Below are 17,093 nucleotides of genomic sequence, written 5' to 3' on the forward strand. Positions count from 1 at the left end.
TGCATTTCATTATTAACACATTTAAAATTATCTAGCAATGGATCTTATAACTACCATGACAGTGCTGAGTATAAATGCTATTTCAAGATACCTGTGACAAGGTCCTACTAATATTACTGTGTTTTATTGCCTACATTCATAATTTATTAAGCCGATCATACTTAAGTGTGTGACCAAGGGCTGGCAGCACTTTCAGAATCCAGGGCATAGCTTCCGCAGCAGGCGCGGTGGGGGATCCTCCTAAGCCTGCCCTCCCCTCCTGAGGCTGACTTACAACCCACACTGCTTTGCCTGAGGGCTTGCTGTGGCCAACAGAGCCTGATTTACCCCCCACCAATGCAGCATGCCAGAAGTTCCTGGGAAACAACACTCCTGCCCCGTCACGAGCCCTCCATCAAAGACTGGGGTGAGTTGGTACAAAAACACCCCACCTCCCTTTTTTGAGGTGGAATAACTCTGAGGCGTGTGTTCTATGCTGTCTGCTTGAATTTCTCCAGTGGGATACAGCTCCAGCTACGCTGACTGGTTTGATAGCACATCGGGTACTAGGGGCCTTCCCTCCCCTGCCTCACTTCCCCACTCTCCTGCCTGTGTCTCCCTCATCTCCCAAATAAACTACTACTTCAACTACATGACCTTACCAACAGTTGGCCTTGTTTGACTTACAAAAACAGCAATTTCTTATACAGTAGTGCCCCCTTATCCATGGTTTCCCTTTCTGCGGTTTCAGTTACCCGGGTCAACTGCAGTCCAAAAATATTAAACACTAAATTCCAGAAATAAACAATTCATAAACTTTAAATTGTGTGCCATTCTGAGTAGTGTGATGAAATCTCACACCACCCTGCTCCATCCCACCTCGGACATCAGTCATCTCTTTGTCCAGTGTCTCCATGCCGTGCATGCTACCTGCCCGTGTGTCACTTAGCAGCCGTCTCAGTTATCAGCTCGCCTGTCTTAGTATCACAGCACCTGCAGTCAGGTAACCCTAACACTATGTCATACTGCCTATGTCACTCACCTCACTCCATCTCATCACACAGACACTGTGTCATCTCACGTCATCACAACAAGGGTGAACACAGTCCAATATTTTGAGACCACACTCACGTAACTTTTAGTACAGTATATTGTTATAATTGTTCTCTTTGATGATTAGTTACTGTTGTTAAGCTCTTGCTGTGACCAATTTATAAATTAAACTTTATCATAGCTATGTATGTATAGGGGGGAAAAAACAGTATATAAAGGGTTTGGTACTATCTGTGGTTTCAGGTATCCACTGGGGGTTCTTGGAACATATCCTCCAGAGATAAGAGGTGACTTCTGTAGCTCAAACTGAAATTTCCACTTAAATCTTTGTCTCGGGGTCTGTTAAGATAGTTACATACATACTCTATCCAAGGATTGTCCCCCCTGGGGAAAGTTGATGGGAGTAAACTGCTGAACCAAATCCGGCGGCTGAACCTCTGAGCTCTACAGAGGACCACGGTGCCTCCTCCAGCTCCAAAGGGCAGAGGGTCCCAGGAGAGGTGGGCAGAACCAAACAGGCTGCCTCAGGCTGAGCACATGCTCCACTCACATACCACCATGGGAAGTATGGCCCAAAATGAGGAAACAGGCAAGATAAAGAAATGCTGTAACTGAAAAATGTGAAGGAACATTTGAAAGCAGAGGACTGGGTGTGGATTGAAAATATGGAAAAAGAACATTGTGATGAGATAAGGAAGGAGCCTGTGAAAAGCCCCAGGGGCCTCTTTGGCCGGCTCCCAGCCTTCCCTCCTCTGGGTATTTAAATAGGCTCAGGAACACTGGCTGCATCAGACCTCTGAGCATAAACATGCCAGTTGAATATCTCAGTTGGCCACCCAGCAAAATTAATTTGCCTTCGTGGCCCGTAGACTATGGGGACCACCCCGCAAGATAGTAGGGCAGGAGCAGAACTTAGACTAGAACTTGGACTTTTGCCTGTAACTGACAGTAAGAAAAGCACTTTACCTGGTGGTCTGTTTTCACCAAGTAATAATTATCCTAACTACTCACAGTGCACTTTCAAATTTTCTGTTCTATTTTATTTCATGTTTTTTAAATGCTGGACATGGCCTATTAGCTGATTTCATAACCCGCTTCTGGGTGGTGACCTACCGTTTAAAATACTGTCATGGAGTGTATCCAAAGATGAAAGGGTGTGAACAGTACTTCTGAGCTTTTCCTCAATACTGTGTGCTTGCTGCCAGCCTCAGTGTCCCATTAAGGACCGCAAGGATCACTGGGCTGGGCCAGGAGAATCTCGAAAATTCCATGAAGCGAAGGTGGTCCCTACCTCCTGACCAAGTCATTCAAACCAGGCACTGCCACCACGCTTACATTTTTTGCCACATCTCCACACCACCTGTATTATGTATTATTGTATGAAGATTCTGTCTAAATCAACTAATCACTTGAAAACGGAGCCTGTGTAACACTGTCTTATAAGTACTCTCGGTGAAATCAAAGGTTTTCTTGTTATTCCCCAATGTAAAATGAAACAAAAACATAATGATGAAAATAAAACATGCTTTCCTTGTTCCACCTTAAATCTTTGAGCCAGTGGCCCTCCCTTCCCTGCTACTTTCATAAGAAAACAATCCAGCCTCTGTGTAGCTCAAGTTGTCCCTAACCTCGACAAGTCTTCCTCTTTCTGTCTGTCCCTCTCTCCAATAATAATCAGCACCATTATCATGGCAAACAGCATTTAAACTCATTTAATTTTCACACCAAGCCTATGAAGTGTTAAGAGTCACCCCATTTTACAGATGAGGAAACTGAGATATGGAGAAATCTGGTAGACTTGCCCATAGCTAGAAAGTGATGGAGCCGTCTGAAAACAGAGCCTGTGTAACTACGTTGTACTGCCCGCCTTGGAAGCTGCCCACCCCCAATCTCAGCCCTAGTGTTGTCTCTGATAGGACATCTTCCTGGACTGCTCAGCCCATTGGATTGTTCCTCCTCTGTTCCCAAAGCACTCACTTCTTGCCTGTTTAATTCCTTTGGAGATTAATCCTAAATTACCTGGAGAACATGCCTCCACCCAGCTGGGGGCTTCTTGAAGGGAAGGCTGCATCTTATTCCTCTGTGTATCTCTGGGTCCAAAGTCTGTCTGAGGCATCAGGGGGCTTTCAGTAAGTGCCTCTTGAGCCCTGGGATCTTCCCTTGTTGTTTAACAAATACCCGGTACTCTTTGCTGAGTTATCAGCTCACAGGCTGGTTCCCAATGAAGCCCTGGAATAGTCAGGAGAAAGGGGAGATGAGTCAGAGGCAACAGAATCAAGGAGTCTTAACCTAGGGTCCACAGATCCCCTGTGGACCCACACCTGATATGCAGGAGGCCTGTAAACTTAGATGGGAACAAGATTACATCCTTATTTTCACTGACCTGTGCTGGAAATTCAACATTTCCTTCAAGTGGAATGTCACCCATGACTTTGTCACCAGGAAAAACACTAATAGTTGCATTTCACATCACCATTGAAACAGAAATATTTATACTCATCATTTCCTGGAAATTCTGGTTGTTTTCAAACCCACTGCTAGATCTTGCATTCAAGACATCAATAAAGAGGCACATACAGCACATACCATGCCACAACTGAAAAAACGCCTACGTATCTGTATATTTATAGGACTAACATTTCTTGGCAATTTCAATAGGATTGGTAATCTTATGCATTTTGTTTTATACTTTTAAAAAAGATTATTATAAGATGGGCCCACAGACTTCACCAGACTGCCTGCAGGAACCATGGCACAAAAAAGGTTAAGACACTACATAGAGAATCATGGTTCAGATCCAGGTTGGGAGTCAGGCAGACCCGAATTCAAAACTTAATTCTGCCATTTACGAGTAGAAGCCAAATGACCCAGGCCTCAGTTCCCTCACCTGTAGAATGGGGATTACTACCTACCTTACTGGATTAGCATCTAGCACCGGGTAAAGGTGATGTCCAAACCCAGCCTAGACTGCCTGGTGAGGCAGATAAAGCCTGGGGATAGTGGAGCCCTTCGCTGGAATACAGTCCACATTTCCCTTGGCTTCCTACCTCTCCTGTCAGAGAAGTCATTTGTCCCCTCAGCCTGGCTGAGCCCAGCTCCCTGTAGCTGGACAGAAAGGCTAACTTCATACCCTTCTTAGAAACTATCCCATTTTTGAGCCCCCAATAAATACCCCACTCCCAAAAATGGCGGACACATCATGCTCCCAGGAAAAGCCAGTCATCTCCCCAAGCATCGGCATGCGCTTCCACATTTGTCCACTGGGTGGGGCTGGTACGCACTCTTAACCTGTCAGCCCAACCAGGGGCAGAACCAGAACTCTTCACTCAAGAGTTGCCCCCTCCGCCTTACACTGCTCATTTTATTTATTTTTCCTTAAATTGATCCCGGCATAAAGTGCCTCCTCTGTGCTCCTTTCCAGTAACCTACTACTCTAATAAGAATGGTGGTGACTATCCTGACTTTTAATATCCTAGGTTAGCTTCACCTTTATTTAAATGTACTCATACAGAATATAGTCTTTTTTTGGTTTATTTTGTTCAACATTACGTTTGCGAGATTACATGCAGTTGTAGTTCATTCATTCTCATTGCCCTATAGGTTCCCTTGGGTGAATATGCAATAATTAATTTGTCTATTTATCTGTTGACTCAGTCTTTGAATAGTTTCCAGTTTGGGGGTTACTTTGTGGTTGCTCCTCCAAGAGGGTGGTATCCAGGCCTCCACCCATCCAAAATTGGTTCAGAGCTGGAAACTGACGATGCAACACACTCAAGAGGGTTTAAAAGATTTATTACTCACATAGTGAGGCTTTCTGGGAGAGCAGGGCCCACACTCAAGCCAGTCTGTTTGGCTTGAGCAGAAGGGCTAGTGGATCTAGTGCTTATACTGGCTGTGGGTGGGGGGTCCAGGAGGAAGCCTCCGTCTCCCACAGGCTGGAGTTTGTGTGGTTTGAACTTCCCTCCCATGCCAAGGCAAGAAGCACCTGGGTTTTCTTATCAGCATGTACAGGTGGAGGGCAAAAAGGAAAAGGGGACTGATAGGGCTTGAAGGCTGTCAGTGGTCTAACATCAAAACTGGAGTCAGACTATTACAGGGTTATTACAAGCAGTACTGCTATGAACTTTCTTGTTCATAAGCTTTTTGGCAAACGTATTACACATTTCTATTGGCTATGTCTCTAGGAGTGCAGTCGGTGGGGTATATGCTTGACTTTGGTAAATCCTGCTAGGTAAACAGTTTTTCAAAGTGATTGGACCAAATTCATTTCCTCCAACACCTTTTATGGATGTATCAGTTTGTTTATCCACTCTGCACTTGAGGGGCATTTGGTTTGTTTCGTTTTTTGTGATTACAAATAAAGCTGTTATCAACATTCATGTACAGACTTTTGCATGAATATAGGTTTTCGTTTCACTTGGGTAAATAAATACTAGGAATGGGATGGCTAGGTTGGATGGTAAGGTTTACCTGTGTGAGAAATGAGGCAAACTGTTTTCCAGAAGTGGCTGTACCATTTCGCATCCCTACCAGCAAAATCTGAAAGTTCCAATTACTCCACATCTTTCTAAATGCTTGGTCAGTCTTTATTTTTAGCCATTCTAGTAAGTGTGAAACAGTATTTCATTGTGGTTTTAATTTGCATTTCCTTAAGATCTAACGATGTTGAACACATTTTTTTATGTTTACTTGCCATCCATCTTCTTTGGGGAAGTGTCTTTTCAAATATTTTGCCCTTTTTTAAAAAAAATGGGCTGTTTGTTTTCTTCTATTGAGTATAGAGGGCTCTATATGTATCTTTGAAACAAGTCCTTCATCAGATATACAATCTGCAAATGTTTTCTCCTAGTCTGCGACTATGTTTTTATTGTCTTAACAGTGTCTTTTGAAGAGCAGAGGTTCCTAATTTTGGTAAAGTCCAAACAATTCATTTTTTTTCTTTTATGGACTGCACTTTTTGTGCCTTATTTAAGAAATTTTTGCTCACCCTAAGGTCACAAAGACTATCTTCTACGTTTTCTTCTAGAAATTTTATGTTAGGTTTTACATTTAGGCCTATGATCAATGAACCTGTATTAGGAAACTTCAGAAGGCTACTGAAAGGGGGTTCTGATAATGTACATTTTGAAAGAGGTCAGAGTGTATATCCAGTAAAACATTGAAGATACATAAGGAGGGTTACAGATTCTGTGCATAGAGTCAAATGTTAAGGATTCCAGCTAATTCCAGAGTTTATCTTCCCGAATAAATGACATGAAGTTTTGGGGATTATAGGGGGCTGTTTCCCTCTTTTTATTCTCCCTTTGATAGATGTACCATCTATATCTAGTAGGCAGTAAATATGCCCTTTCAGGCTATAAATAATTTCACATAGTCTTGGTTTTGTTTTTCTCTCCTCAGAGGCTCGCTTGTTTGGCCTTTCGTGAAGTTCAGAGTTGGGAGGGAGGATTGTTTAATGTAACCTAACAAGCAAACCCTAAATAGCATAACAAACACACAGAGCACTCATCTTGCAATCAGGATAATTAATTTGTGATTAGTAACTTTTAATAACTGTTCACCAGTGTCCAGGGTCGACCTGAATCAGCTGAAGGATTTACTCCTCTGTTCCAGAGTGAAGAACCCGGGATATTTCTTTGATTTTAAGGTTTCTTTTTTTATCTACCTGGAGCCACAAAGTTCATGAGTTACCTTATACTTCACAGAGGCAGGAGACAACCCCTCAGTTTGTGGAGCCCCAGTGGCATCCCTAGTTGCACTGGGCCTTGTTCTAGAATCCCCACAGGTTTTACAACGGGCCTCTCAAGTTCAAAAATCCCTGTTCCAAGGATCAGAGCTAGAAAAAGACATAAAACCAAATGTTCCTAAAAGCGAGGAGTTCTCCATTTTCCAAAGCATCTGACACACACACACACACACACACACTGTGTCAGGGAGGATCCATGTCTTGGGTGGTCTTTAGGTGGGGGAATTTTTACAGCCTCTAGTACACTGTCCCAGAGGTGGAATGCGCAGCCATCAGAAAATGTGAGAGACAATGCTAAAGTCTGCTGTGCACTAACTATTGGAGGTCAGGGTCACTGCTGCAAAAGACGTTTGAAGGAGAGAGCTCTGCTGGAAAGGGGCGGGGAAGGAGGACCACCCTGATGTACAGCAGAAAACTGTGGTGGTGAGCAGGGTAAATACTTAGGAATCCTACAGTATCAGTCCAGCAGTCTCCCTTTTCACACACTGGACTTGAGGTTATTTATCTGGCATCTCCACACAATGCTACGATCTTCTTTGTGACCTTCACTCAGTCCATATTAAATACCACACAGTAACCCCACTTTCTATGCTAAAGCTGCCACAGGGCTTCGGCACTCTGTGAATTGCATCCAGATTTCCCTTGTTTGTTATCAGTTTTGATGTAGTTGTAGCTTGTCACCCTGTATCCTCAAGGATGATGTAGAGCCCAAGTCATGGGGATGGCCAAGAGAACATCACAGGGCTCTTTCCATCTGTGTTCTTTCTTGACATTTCCTCTTCACAGAGCCTGTATCCTGCTGGATCATATGTGCTGTCTGGAGTCTAGGGCGGCCTGGGCTGCAAAGGAACCCAGGACATAGTGAGTTCTTGACAACAAGATAGTAACAAACAAGAAAGTTCTCAGGGTGAGAGTGACACTACTGGAATACCAGCTACATAACGATGTTGTTACGGCCTGAGTTCCAAGATCTGATGGATTGTAGGCTTTGCAACATTAGAGTTCATCTTGATCCTCGGAAGGGCTTCACACTGTGGAAAGCCTGCTTGTTTCCAAGTTTTAGTGCTAGGTTTTGTTTAGTGCCATAATCTTGATTCTGTCTCACCAGAGTTTTGGATGTTGGAAGGAATGTGTGGTTTGTAATTTATACACATGTTGGAAAAGCTGTCCCATAAAATGAGAACATCATTCTCAGTTTAGATATGAGTCTTTCTTTTTCCAAAGAGGAACACATTTTTGGAGCAATTCTTCTTCTGTGGTAGCATGTGCCTTCCAGTAGGGGTCGCCTTAGGCTACCCAGAGAATAAGCATGACAACTGCTCAGACCCAGTGGACGGCTTCTAATGCTGGGATCGTCTCTTACAGAGTGCATTCCCCACGAATGCAATGACAGAAGAAAGTCAGTGCCCACAACAAAAAAACCAATAAACTGGAGGGGCAGGGGCAGGCCTAGCAATTTTTAATTCTATCATGCTCCTTCATCCAACTGTGCTAACTAAGATGCCGGCTCTGACAGGCAGGGCGAGGAAGGAGGGACCTGGGGACAGCAGGTTGCCCGTCTTGGTGGAGGTTATGAATAGATACGGCAGGATGGCAACCTGCTAGTGTCCAGCAGCCTTTTCTATACTGGGCCCCACTTTGTAGGCTCTGTGGTTGTTCTTCCATTGGAAAGAGACTAGGGGCTAGGGATTGGAACGGGAAAGGTGCTTATAAATATTTATACAGCAGACTGCTTCATCTCAAGCATTTCCCTTTATGTACCTCAACTGCTTAAACTTAATGAACAAAGCTTTCCTGGGCAGAAATTCAAACTTACAAATCTAATACACCAAACTTACAAATATTAGGAATTTAAAGGTGTGTTAGATGTTTCGATATTACAAATAATTTAGTAAGATTTCACCTTAAAATAAAAAATCTGTATTGCTCAGACATTTCAAATCAGCTACAAAGAGGTCATACTACCAAACCAAACCCACCCTCCTGTGACAAATATATAAAAAACATCAACTATGAATAGCTACTCTCTTAACACAAAAAATTATTAATACTAGTGGGTCTCTTCTCTTCAATATTTCTATGCTATATTCTAAAGTTTCTCAGGTTAAGAGATGTTTACCCACCTAAAGAAGGCGTTACTATACCTGTGAAGTGGAGCTATTTACTAGCAAACACTTGGGCTGGGAGTCTGAGAATCTTAAGACCCCGTGGGCAACTGTGTGTGTGTGTGTGTGTGTGTGTGTGTGTGTGTGTGTAGTTTGAAATATACATATTTCAAAATGAAAGTTGTGATTGATAAGGATTCTGACAGGGGAAATGGAAGGAAGAGAGAAAACAGGCACTGGCAGGGAAAAGGAAGCACAGAGAGGGACTGGAGCGTTCTAGAAAGAGTATGAGCTAAACAGGACTGGGTTCAAGTCCCGCCTCTGACTCTGTGGAAACCTAAGCAAGTTACTTAACCATGCTGAATGTTTCCTCGTGTGTAGAATGCGGGTAATAGTATTTACTTCATGGAGCTCTTTTAATGATCAGACACTCTACTGTTCCAAGCGTGTAGGAGTGTGCCTAGAGAACGGCAGGCTCTGAGCACGTGGTAGTGTACAGCAGGCTGCCAGGAACAACTCACTCACTACAGCCCATGGATCACAAGGATTCCAGATCCCAGCTAACTGTAAGAGCAAATGAGCAAAACGTGGTAGTAGGTCCTTTTAAACTTTTGGTGAATGGCCCTTCAGCAACAGCCCACCCAGTTTCTAGAGAAATCACAACGTGCACAGTACGCTTAACACTTGGCCGTCTCACCGCCTGTGATTTCCGTCTAATCAGCCATACTGTCCTAGGCAACAGGCCCAGGCTACTAGCTCACTTTTTTAATGGTTACTTTAATACTCATCATCCTTGAAAGACTTTTCTGGTCTTTATAAAGCAAAGTAGCAGAAGGATTTGATGGCCAGCACTTGACTGCTGACTCACTGAGTGAACTTGGGTCAGGCAGATAATCTTTCTTTTCCGGTTTTCTCTGAAACGGGGCAGACAGGTTGCTGTCCCTGAGCAAAAGCCATCAGCCACTCAGGGCCACCAATCTGGGTGAAGTGGCTGCCTGCATAATCCATTTTTCTTCCAGAGCTATCAAAGTAATTTGTCCATCCATTTCTGGCGAAAGAGACCATTATCCTGTCCTTAGTGTGATTTGGATCTAATTTAGATGTCAGCTATATTTATGAGCCCTCAATTCATTAAGCCATCAAGATAAACAGATGGTGCCTCGCACTCAGTGTGAGGGCGAAATGACTTGGAGAGCCTGGCGATCAGTCAATAAAAACCTATTTGCAGTGCCATTGAGTATGGCCATGTCTCCCATAAGAGGCACCTCCTTCTCAGAGAATTAGCAGACTGTAAAAATAGCCTAAATCATTGTGGAGAAAGACAGAGTGGGAGAAAGCAGAGAGGCAATCAATATCTGAGCAGTGGAGGAGAAGTGAGGGGGGTTCTTTTCCAAAGTGTGTAAATGATGGGTGACCAAGAGAATTAAGGTGCCACAGGAGCCCACAGGCCCTGAACAGCCTGTGTCACTGAACTCAGGTATTCACCTCTGCAATTACACAGCCTGAGTCATCCAACCAGTATTTACTGGAGGCCTCCTACGTGCAGAACACCAGGTGCCATGGGTGAAAACGTAACAGAGGTGCTTGGTGCATAACCACAGAGCTCCACATCGTACCAGGTGGCAGGAACCAGCGAGGGGGCCCAGGTGAAAAATCATGTCTATCCTTTCCGGCGGAAAGAGCTGTTTGCCTGTGGTAAACAGGAAGCTATTACTTCTAGTAATCAATTCTGTTTCTATGTAATCTAGTCTCATACCTGCACAAACACAGATTATAAACATGAGTCAAGCTTTTTAGTTACGTTCATGATATGACAAATTTTCTCATTTTTAAAATGAGGATATAAACCACATAAAACTGAATATTAAAAAGACTAAATTCTGCCTACTCATTCTCTACTGAAAGACATTTATTAATAAAATATATGAGATTTAAAATTATGTAAATTTTGGGCGGCTGGTTAGCTCAATTGGTTAGAGCGCGATGCTCTAACACCAGGGTTGCCAGTTCGATCCCCACATGGGACAGTGTGAGCTGCGCCCTCCACAACTAGGTTGAAACAACTACTTGACGTGCAGCTGATGGGTCCTGGAAAAACACACTTAAAATAAATAAAAGTCAAAACAAAATAAGAAAATAAAATTATGTAAATTTTTAAGAATAGATGGTTTTGTTAATCCCAAAACTAAATGCCTTCAAAACAAGGCAAAGAGGCAAAAAGACTTCTGCTAAGTTACGAAAGTTCTGTGCCCATCACTCCGCGTGCCCATCCCCCCAACCCCAGCCCCAAATAACTAAGAGGAAGAACAAAAAGGAATTTTGAGGAGCTGCAATAAATCCAAGATCCATTTTTCAGTGACAACGTCACAGGTGTTTTTTGAAAACACAGTCAGTGAAAACAGTCTTGTGTCAAATCTAAAATGATGCAAATGTATTTCCTTATTTAATCTGTTGAAGTGCTATCCTGTGTAAATGATCTTCTCAACATCACTGCATACATGAATCAGGCAAATCTGGGCCAGTCTGGTCAGAGCACAGTAGTATGAGTGAAGTCTCATCTCTGCCATAGATCTTCCCCTAGATCATAGGACTGGCCCCTCGTCATTCAGTTCTCTGCTCAGATGTCACTGGCTGGCACCAGGGATTTGCCTAAGTTTCACGTTTGTTTAATGGGATGCATAGCAGTTCCATCAGCCAAGTCAAAGAGTTTAGGAAAAATTACAGGAGGTGGGTGTAATTTTACAGAGCGGGGGAAGGAGAGGAGAGAGATGGTTAATTCAGTTCACTATGGACATGCTGTGGAATCTGTGATGTCCAACACACAATTGAGTATATAGTTCTGGAGCTCAGGCAAGAAATATGGCAGAGAGAGAAGAGAACATCAGTAGACAGATGAGGGCAAAAAACTATTAGGGTACATGAGATTACTTCAAGAGTAAGAAGGAAAGAGAGTGAGCATAGAATCCTGGAAAATACCAATATTTAAGGGACAGAGGAAGTGAATTCAGTGACAGCAGAGAAGAAAGTATGGCCAAACTCGAGGGAGAACCAAAAGAAAGGTATCAAGGGAAGATGCATGGTGTCAAATAAGATAGAGGAGTCAAGTTAGGTATGGGCTGAGAAACGGAATTATGTCCATTGAATTATGTCCTTCACTATTGCAGTTTCTGTAGTGTGACAGAAATAGAAACCAGTAGGTCAAGTGAATGAGGGGTGGGAAAATGTGGAGATAATATGAACACTTTTTACCTCCTAAGTCAGGGAGAAAGAAAATAGAGCAACAATCAGAAGAAGGATGAAGAAGCTAGGAAGGGGTTTTTTATAAGCAGAAGAGTCTTGAATATGACAAGCCTGTAGCAAGCGAGCTAGCAAGAGCACAGAATTACAGGTGGGAGAGCAAACAGCTGATAGATTAGGTGGAAAGAAATGATGGAATCCAGAGCACAGGAGTTGATTGGTGTGCAGTAGGAGGAGGGTACCCAAGACCAGAAGAAATGACTGATATGGTTGCAGGCAAGTCTAGAGGTGAGGGCAAGAAGGGAGAAAGGTGCCAGAATTTCTCAATGCTCTCAGTGAAAAGGGTTAGTGGGGGTATCGGGGGAACGGAAGGTGACCCTGAGCAAAGATAAATGAGAGGATGACTGACAGCAGGGTTCAGGAAACCCTAGAGAAGAAAAGTGTTGAGTTTGAGGTTGCATTGCTCGTTAGTGCTTAGGAATATGGCAGGAAGAGGAAGGGGGCTGGTTTGGAGAGCAGAACATACTAGTGTCTCTTCTGTCCCAAGCACTAGTTTTGGTGTCTTATACAAGGTTATTTAGATCACACAATGCCAAACCTATAAGGTACTTACTAATATCCCCATTTTGTTGATTGAAAAAGTTGAGGTTCCAAGAGGCTAAATAACGTGTTCAAGGTCATAATGCTAAGAAGCATTCAAATCCATGTCTTCTGACTTCATGCATGGTAGCGATCCTGGGGCCCCAGGCCAGTCCCCCTTCCACTCCACCACAGTTTTGCTCCTTGGCATTTGTTAAGAAGAATGCTGCTGCCCCAAACAACAATAACAAATAATACTAAGTGTATCAGTGGAAAAATCAATTCAACACTAAGATATTTAAAGTATAATATTTTTGTTCACTAAAGAAAATATCACTACATAGACACACAAATCCTACTGCCACACTGGTTACTAACAGGAAAAACATTTCACATGGTTGACCTAAACCAATGATATAAAAGTAGGAGACAGTGTAGACTAGAGATGAAAGGTGCCTGACAGTTCCTTGCTTCTTCTCTGCTAAAATATTGGTTGTAAGCATCTTATATTTATGGTTTTTATGGAATTCCTCTGTAACCAAAAGACTTAAAATGCAAAGCATACACACACACACACACACACACGTAACTATCAATTGTGTTTATAGGTTAGCTAAGTAGGACCTACAGGAATTCATACACACATACACACCATGGAAATGCCATAATTATTCATACATGTAGCACTTACTATGTGTCAGGCAATGTTGGGGCTTTACATACCATTTAACCTTGCCAAGAGCCTAAAAGGTAGGTCCTATTATTGTACAAATGAAGAAACTGAGGCACAGAGTGATTAACTTACTCTTATCACATTGCTAGTAAGCAGCAAAGTGTACTCCCGAGTCTGTGGTCTTAAGCACTATTGTATTGCCTCTCATAAAATGTAAAAGGTGGTAGTGCCTTTTCCCCTCTAAAGAGTTCTGACACGGTGTTTTAGAACTATTCTTCCTAAAGGGCAGAGGGATGGACCAGGCACCTTCAGACTTAATGTTCTGGCATATATAAACTGTGAAAAACAAAAACTGTCTTAAACCTGAGCAAAACATGATGGTCTGATATGGTTATCAGCTGCTCCTTCTGCTGGGGGGAAAAAAAGCATTTCTTATAAAACACTTGAATGAGTAGTCCAGGGAGGGGCCCAATTATTTTTTGCCAAGAATTTTTTGTTTGCTTAAAAACTCCTACCTTTCAGGCAAGTTTTAAACAAAATTTTAAACCATGCTATTAACATGCCTGGAAGTTACCACACAGCGTAAGTACTAGTCCATGATTCTGCAAAGTGCAAAAGGTACACAGGTGTAACATTTTGAGTAGCCCTTCAGGGCAGCACTCTAACATGGAACTTGATGATGGTCTGGACCCTAGCCAATTCTCCCTGGGGACTGGTCTGTAAGGACTACTGCTGCTTCAAAGCAGGGGTCGTTGTCAAAGTGGTAGACAGACCACACTACTGCATATAGCACATAGCAGCCTTCCATATCCTTCAGACCAAGGATACAGCCTCTACACAGAGTATAATGAGCTACATATTGAACAGTTTTTTTTTATTTTATTTTCTGACTGATATTCCATTTCTTATCCATTCTACTTCACTACCAAGTACCGCAAAAGCATTCTGCCTGTCAACATCCTGCTCCAAAACCTTCAAGAGCCACTGATAGCATACTGTTCAAGTTCTTTAATTAGCATTAGTTATCTCGTGTAGCTTAAACCCTACTTTCCATTACTCTTACTCTGCTTTAGTCACAAATTTTTGCCTTTGCCCCACTCTCTACCCTCTGTGCCAGAATGACAATCCCAAACACTACCTCTACTCCTTTGACCAGTTTCCTTTCTGTAATTCTCCCAATTAATTTACATGCTAATTATCCTTCAAAGCCCACTCACAGCCTCAGCCCCTAGAAGCCTTCTTTGAAACTGTTCACTCCTTGTATCTACCTCAATTTCCATTCAAAGCACTTATCATAGACTTATCTTGCATGTTTTTCTATACCTGTTTCTTCTACCTTATCAGATTTTAAATTATTTCAGGGAAGGTACTGAGTCTTTAATTTCTGAGTCCAGTACAGTCGCAGGCACAAAATACACACCCAGTAATTGCTGAAAGTGATTCCGAACTCGAGTTTTAAAATATCCACATGGGGCGGCTGGATGGCTCAGTCAGTTAGAGCGTGAGCTCTGAACAACAGGGTTGCTGGTTTGATTCCCACAGGGGCCAGTGAGCTGAGCCCTCCACAACTAGATTGAAGACAACGAACTGCCATTGAGCTTCTGGTTATTGCCGGTTCAATTCCCACATGGGATGGTGGGCTGCGCCCCCGGCAACTAAAGATTGAAAATGGCAACTGACTTGGAGCTGAGCTACACCCTTCAAAACTAGATTGAAGGACAACTTAGAGCTGATAAGCCCTGGAGAAACACACTGTTCCCCAATTTAAAAATTTTTTTAAAAAATACCCACAGATATTACCAATTTTCTTGAAAGGTTTAACACTTTAGACAAAATTCCACAGAGATCACACAGTATTTTTAACACAGGGTAATGCAGCTTTAAGCTGGGTCTCTCCTACGTAGATATCTGAGTTTAGAAGTCCATTTCCCTTAGATATGGGACAACTACTTGGAATATGAAAAGTTAGAGGCTCTCTAACGAGGGGAAATTAGCAAAGCAGGCAGATAGATGCTTCTTGTGCTGCCTTTTTTCTATAAACTACTGGTGGGTTAATTTAATACATAACTCAAATAATTGTTTAGTCTTCTGCATCAACTACACTTCAAAATGATAGAGTAAGGAGAATGGAATAATACATGTGTATTTGTTACCAATTATGTCTGTATTACGTATGAGAGATGTAACAGGTTGTCGGTGGCCACTGTTGTTTTCTTGTAGCATAAAATAGAATAAAGTGTAGCAGAACGGTCTCCATAAAATAATCTGCCTTAATTGATTGTTTCAGATATTTAGCATCATCATGTACCACGACTTTAGTTTCTACATACTGATCGGAGCTTTCTCACACAAATAGGGCAGGGCCTGGTTTTCTCCACACAGTGTATGACACAGGACATTTTTAAAGCAATAGCTAACACTTTTCAGTAACACCCTACATGTATTCCCTCTTTAACCATCACTACTATCACGCCCATTTTACAAATGGAGAAAGTGGGTTTGAGCGGTAAAGCCCAAGGTCATGGCTGGTCTGTGGTCAACATGGGATTTAGGTCGGCCTGACCCCAAGTCCCATTGTCTAGCAATCAGCAAATTAGCTAACATTATTTTGATTTGTATAAATCCCTCAGGAATAAACATGCTGCGGTGACTGCCGCTATTAGCCTTTGTATTTCCAGAACAGAGACTTAATGACTTCTGGTTTACCTTCAGATTCAAGTGTGCCACGCTCTCCCATCGTTTTAATGCTCCTAAATGAGTCCTAGATTATCCCTAATTATCTTTGAAGCCCTCCAGTGACTGCATCGGTTGTATCTTTTCTTCATTTAACATTATTGGGCTCCTACTGAACCCAAAGTGTTCAAGGAGATACTGGCATGAACCAGACAAAATATGTGCCTTTCAACAGCTGAAGGCCGACCGCATATCAAGGTACCGGGTTTTAAACGTATCAAACATAACACGAATATTTCCTACATGCGTCTCAACTCAATTACGAGACAAAAAGGTTTACAAAATCCTAAACCATGGCACTTAGTTTCTACTTGTATGACAGCACCGGGCAATCTGCCTCGTTTTGTGGTTATACTAAGAGATTCTAATTTAGTCAGACATACGGTACAGTCGTTGAAGCTTTACATCCATTCGCCCAATAGTTACCGATTATCTTGTTCCACGAACAAATAAGGGGCTCCGTTCCCGGAAGTTCACTGTCACAAGGGGCCTCTGACAGCTCTTTCCTCACAGAAGCCTCCCCTGATCTGGCTGAGGTCACAGTTCCAGCGCCTCGGTGCGGGCAATTAATGGCTGTCCCCAACTGTGTAAGCTCCCCGAAGGGTTCCACCCGAGGCCCGACAGGGCGTTTGTGACAGACACCTACCAGGGGAGTGGAATGGATCGAACGCTCCGCCGCCCCCGCGGTCGGTGCCCCTGAGGGCAGGACCCGGCTCCCACCTCACCCGCAGCCTCCCAAGGACTGGCCCCGGTCGAAACCCCGCACCCCCGGCCCCGCCCGGCCCGCGCTCCGGACCCGGCGTTCACGTTGCTCGCCGCCGCCGCCCCGGGCGAAAAGGACTAGAGAAATCTGAAGGACGCCCCGGCCAGGGACACCCCGGACGCCGACCTCTCACCGCTGACGCGACAGCTACGCGAGATCCGGGGTTGCGGAGCCGCAGCGCGTCGACCCAGCCAATCCGGGACCCGCTCCGGGCCGCCCCACCCA

At 43.4% G+C, this 17,093-nt stretch overlaps 1 protein-coding gene across 5 annotated transcripts in view; it reads right to left on the bottom strand.

Moving 5' to 3' along the window:
• ACKR2 (atypical chemokine receptor 2) overlaps positions 1–17,087 on the bottom strand; it is a 39,023-nt gene extending 21,936 nt beyond the window's left edge. Inside the window, exons 1-2 of one of the 5 annotated variants that reach the window (XM_074312542.1) lie at positions 16,995–17,087; positions 3,052–3,261 (exon numbers count right to left, since the gene is read on the bottom strand). The gene's annotated coding sequence lies outside the window, so the exon portion shown is untranslated. Of the gene's footprint in view, positions 1–3,051; positions 3,262–16,531 lie in introns of all 5 variants that reach the window. The other 4 variants (XM_019727520.2, XM_019727522.2, XM_019727519.2 and 1 more) reach the window with 4 other exon arrangements.
• Between the last annotated feature and the right edge of the window lie 6 nt (positions 17,088–17,093).

The sequence above is a fragment of the Rhinolophus sinicus genome, linkage group LG10 (genome assembly GCF_036562045.2).
Source record: "Rhinolophus sinicus isolate RSC01 linkage group LG10, ASM3656204v1, whole genome shotgun sequence".
Taxonomy (NCBI): Eukaryota; Metazoa; Chordata; class Mammalia; order Chiroptera; family Rhinolophidae; genus Rhinolophus; species Rhinolophus sinicus.